The 5,832-nt window shown below is 31.0% G+C and overlaps 1 non-coding gene across 1 annotated transcript; it reads left to right on the plus strand.

The window, feature by feature from the left end:
• The first annotated feature begins 819 nt into the window (after positions 1-819).
• On the plus strand, positions 820-891 carry TRNAE-CUC (transfer RNA glutamic acid (anticodon CUC)). The gene has a single exon. It is a non-coding gene; the product is annotated as a tRNA-Glu (tRNA).
• The last annotated feature ends 4,941 nt before the right edge of the window (positions 892-5,832 follow it).

The raw sequence follows: 5,832 nt of genomic DNA on the forward strand, positions 1-5,832 counted from the left end.
CCGTTTCGAGAAATACAAAAATTCGAATTTTTATAGCAACAGATTTTTTTTTTTTTTAAATCACATGGATAAATTCTACTTTTTTTTAAATGAACAACTTTATATTCTGAGTTAATCGAAAATAAATCAAAGTAGCCAAAACATTTATAATAGAATAATAAAGTAATTTAACTTTTTTTTATCTCCCAGTACGACATAGATGCTGAAAGTCTACAAATAACTATAGTTTAACCCCGCTTAACCGCCTAAGTCGGGACTAAGACAGCACATTAATACCCAGTGTATAAAGAAAAAGTAAATATTAATTCAAGGTACTTATTAGTTAAAATCAAAAATTGAGTTAAAAATTTAATATATAGGTAATATGTATATTAATATGTGATGAATTAAAAACATGGTTTAAATTTACGTACACAAAATATTTTTAAATTTTAACCAAAAGTAGTAGTAACAAAGCCTTTGTTTTCTTTTATCGAATATAGTATTTTATTGGAATTTTAATTATTTATTTTTAATTCAGTTAAACCGTAGAGCCGGTTGAGTGGACGCCGGTTAAAAATGGTTCTTCTGTTTATAAAAAAATGTCAATTTATTGAAGTTATCTTACAAAAGATTGCAGTGGTTGGTGATAACTTATTATTTTTTTACTTTCTTATCTATTTTATTTCCTCTTATCTTAAGAAGAACTTAGTTCAAGGAAATAAAATGACTTACAGTTTAAAATAATTTCGATCATACATAAATCATATAAATTTATCAATAATTTATTAAATTAAAAATATTGAATTATATAATACTATTATCTAACATTTCTGTATCTCCGGTATGGTCTAGTGGCTAGGATACCTGGCTCTCACCCAGGAGGCTCGGGTTCGATTCCCGGTACCGGAATATTTTTTCTTTTAAATCCTGAAGTAGGTATATTTTAATTTGTAACTAACAATTTTATTATTTAATATTTTTGTATTATATCTTTAGATAATGTCATATATTTGTTTTTCTTATTACTTCATTATTTTCAAATGTTTTAATGTTAAATTTTTAATATTTATTTCTTTTTGATAGAGATTTAAAAAATCTTAATTACTAATTTTATAAAATAAGAAATTGATCAAAACAAAATAAAGAATTAATTTTTTTTTTATTTATTTATTGATATTTACAACTGTATAAAAAAAAAAAAATACAACAAGTAAATTTGATCATAATGACATAATGATATGATACAGGATGTAGAGAAACTACTCAGTAGTAGAACTCTAATAACAGTTTACAATATAAGGTCACGAGGCCATCTTCTATTCAGGCGCCTCGGAGGATTGCCAGGAATGGAAGAGGAAGCAAGGTTAGAAACTAGTGGGTTTGGGTAGTTAGGGAGTTAATTATGGAAGGAATAATATCGGGTTCGGGCTAGATCGGTTACATAAGGAACATTTAGGTCTTTATGGATGGTTTTATTAGTAACAAAATAAGGAGCATTGAAGAATTAATTTAATTATATTATTCATGAAATGCCGTTTCGAACCCTGTCATTGTTGGATCAGTTCGCTTTTACTTTAATTATATATTATAAAAAGTGTTGAGACACAAAAGGATACAAGTTTTGATTTATTTAATAATTTATAATTAATTTAAATTTTTAACCCGGTCATCTAGCAAATGTTCGATTATAGTGAAAGGTTTAAAAAGCTATAAAAAGTATAAGTATAAAAAACAAAACAATTGTATATAATATTTTTTTATTCATTAAAACAAATGGTAAATTACATAAATATGTTGTGAAATACTTGAATATGTTTGAGATGGATGATAGAACGTTTCCATAATATATATTAGAAATTTTATTAATTGTTTTCTTAAATTGTAAGACCTTTACCAATGGTTGAGAAATTAGTAGTATTAAATATTATACATTTTAGTACATACTATATATAATATATTTTTTAAATAATTATTTTGATTTTCTTAAATATTGTTCTGTAAAAAAGGAATTTGAAATAATAAAACACTGACAAGTTATATTACAATAATAAAGTTGTTTTATGACATATTTAAATTATGTTGTTTTATTTTCTTGCCTTTTTATTTTTCATTAGTATATTATAGCTTAAAAAATGTACATCTTGATATTTTATTTTTATAATCGGTATGACGATTGGTTTTCTTGTCTAAAGCTACGAAATTAAACACATTTACACTGTTATATACAATATTTACATTCCCGAGCTCATTCTATCCACCACGTGTGAGGGGTAGAGCAGGGCTCTTTGAGATCCCAGAAAATCTCTCTCATTGCGTCGCAGATAATGAGCCAGTGGAGGCTGGGTAATGCCGCGAACACTCTGGAACACACTTTAGTGGAGCATCTGACCATTGCCAGAACTCCAATTGTCGATTTTATTTTACAAAACGTCTCTTTGCCACTGACGTTTTAACCTTCGAGGTGGATCGTAAGGATGGGTGGAACTGGATAAGGATTTAACCAAAGGATTAGGATGGTTAGAAAGGTTTACATAGAATTTTGAGAATTTGTCTGGTATGAGGTCAAAGACAAAGGTAGTGTTCTGTTCGAAACGCAATAGGGTGCATTGACAATAGTTCTAAGGATTTTGGACAAACTGTTTAACTATAATTTAGAATTTTAAATTATAGATCTAATTATATGTATAGTTGACCGTAAAAATTGATATACAAGAAGATGGTCAGGGTTTCGGTCAAAAGAGAAACAAAAATAGTTTACAACTATTAATTTTCCGACGTTTCGCCCCACTTTGCAGGGCTTCATCAGAGTTGTTCAAAGGTAGTAGTAAAGGCTGTTCAACCTTTACCTTTGAACAGCCCTGATGAGCCCTGCAAAGTGGGGCGAAACGTCGGAAAATAAATAGTTGTAAACTATTTTTGTTTCTCTTTTGACCGCAACCCTGACCATCATCTTATATATAGATCTAATTAATTATAAATATAAATTTATATTGTGAAAATCAACTATAATTTGTACAATGATTTTTTCGAATAAAAAGCGTTAATACGGATTTGTGAAATTCACTTAATATTAATTAAAATTATATTAATTAACTAAAATTTATAAATCGCCATGGTCCATCTTTAAGGTCTTTGAATTACAAAGACGTATCTTATTATCCTCTTTCGGCTGATAAGAAAGTGGGGCAAGAGAGAGATGAGTTTGTGAATCTCTCTATTGATTGGTTGCATCCGTTCATTATTGTTAACAATAAGATAGGACAAAGGCCCTCCAAGATGGTGAAAATAGATAGAAGGTAATAAACACACAATGTCCCCTTTAATAGGCATTGGCTCATCGGAAAGCTAAGAGTTTTGTGCCCGTGCTTAGGAAGGAAGCAGGTCTAGGTCGACTGGTAATATGTCGGGTCACTGCAGGGTCGTTGTGATGCTTCTTCGTACCAGTATACAATTACATTACAAAATTATTACTCAACAAAATCTTTCGAAGTTAGTTAGTTACGTACTTTTATATGTGTACAATGTTATATGAGTGTAACATTCTTTTTTTTCGATTCATCTAAAACAGAAAATAATACCTGGATCAATAAATTGCATTACGTAAATTAAACAAATTTAATTAAATACAACCTCTTTCTACTATTAGTACTTGAAAATATACAGTGAAATACTTATCTAAGGTTTTGATGTGTCCATTCGGTGAAAACTATACTTGAATATTAGGAGGTGAGGAGTGATGTTTGAAAAAATAGAAGAACAAATAATAATTAAAGAAGAAAAATAATAAATGAATGAGTAGAGAGGAGTGGATGATGTTTATGGGATTTTGAGGGGCCTCCTGCCCTGCCACCTCGCAGGAAGGAGGGATGGGGTGATTGATCGGAAAATTGGATTTAAGGAAGCAGGGAGACTGTCAAAGAACTTGATATGTCTCCATGTGATGTGCTGTTGTATAGTTTCTAGTTGTGGTTCGTTGTGAATGTGCGTCATTTTACGTCTATCTAGTGATGTTGTTGTTGGTTGAGGCTTTTGGGCGTAAAACCCTGAGGTCATCAACGCCCACGTTTTTCACTTTATAATTCTATTTCAAGATTTGAAATTCTTTAATTGCTAAATATGTTTGAATAATTACTTATTTTAGAATTTTTTAATACATATGACAAACTTTTGGGTTTAGATCTTATTCAAAAGATTATTCCTTTTTAAGAAAATTAAAATCATTTCTATGTTTTTTTGGTCATCATTCAGAGCATCCGATACACTCGGTCCCACTCCCAATCTACGTAAGTCCATGCAATAGAAATGGCATTCTTCAAATATGTGACTGACTGCTATGACTGATATGCATGAGTTAAATTCGTATGACCTATTCTCAGTCTGGCTATAGCTACCTCCTCCCTACGATTGGAACGGTTTGATGTGGTCCATGGTTTAATCTTTTTTTTAATAATTTTTAATTTGCTTGGCGGGCTTTCATTCCACATGGCTTGCCAACTAGCTAATATATCATTTTTCATCGGGAGACTTATTTCTTGGGGTGCCAGAATGGCCGCGCCCCGACCCGGAAGGGCAAGTGCTTGTTAGGCTGCAACGTCCGCCAGTTCATTTCCAGCGACCCCCACGTGACCCGGCACCCATATAAAGAAAACAGTTTTTCCCAAGTTTTCTAGCATGTTGGTGTAATTGTGTATTTTTATGATTGCCGGGTGTTTCGGGTAAATGTTCTTCATGGCTTTTAATGAGCTTAAAGAGTCGGAAATGATAAAAATGTTATTATGCGTCACTGTCATGGAGAAGTGGAGTGCTGAGGCTATTGCATGTAATTCAGCAGTATACACACTGCATAATTTACGTAGTTTTATTTTATGGGTTGAGTTATGTGTGATGAAAGAGGATGCTGTAGATTCATTAGATTTTGATCCGTCAGTATATATCAAAAGGGGATCTGGAATATTTTGACAGAGACGTGAGAACCTAGTTCTATATTCAGTATGTGACATACTACCTTTGGGCAATCGGGATAATTATAGCATTTATTTGGTAGCCTATGTATCCATAGGATTGAGGACTTCCGGGATGAAGAGGTAAGGCTCTTTAAAGTATTCAATAGCAGTATGTGTTCTTTCTGCCAAAGGGAGTGTTAAATTTATTTTGTTTCTAAAAAAAATTAAATATTTTGGTTTGAAGATGTATTTATGTGTAGGATGATCCTTTTGAAGGTATAATTTTGAAATGTAGTTTAACGCCAGTTTTTTCCTTCTGAATAATAGAGGAGGTAGTCCAGCTTCAGAACACAGTACTTTATAGCTCATTAAACTAGCTTTAATTTGAGTGCTAATAGACATCTGTACGTCAAATAGTTTTTGAAATCCAGACTTTTCAAAATAAATTCACTAACTACTCATCTTTTAGTACGTCCCATACAACATTTTTATGAAATGTTGCTTTTTAAAAAGCTATATCACTTCTGATTTATAGATTTTTCAAAATAAATTAACTAACTACTAATCTTTTAGTAGATTTTTAAGAAATTTTCCTTTTTAAAAAGCTATATCTCGAGAACTATTTAACGTAAATCACTCTATTAGGGCTCATATTTCAGAAAATTGACTCTTCTTTAAATGACGTTCTCTTAGTTTTTCTTGTGTTGTTTCTACTTTTTAAGATATAGAGCTCCGAATGAAAAATTAGTGTTTTTTATTGCTTTGAAACAGCCGCCATTGTTTATTCGCCCTACCTATACTTGGTAGACTCATTAATTTTGACTATTAATTATACATAGTTTTCATTAAAGTAATCAAAAATTGGGCTGAGATAACTGCCTTTTTTCTGCTCTTGGGCTCTTGTACT

The sequence above is a fragment of the Halyomorpha halys genome, unplaced genomic scaffold, assembly GCF_000696795.3.
Source record: "Halyomorpha halys isolate HHAL.00 unplaced genomic scaffold, Hhal_1.1 Scaffold130.1, whole genome shotgun sequence".
NCBI classification, from domain to species: Eukaryota; Metazoa; Arthropoda; class Insecta; order Hemiptera; family Pentatomidae; genus Halyomorpha; species Halyomorpha halys.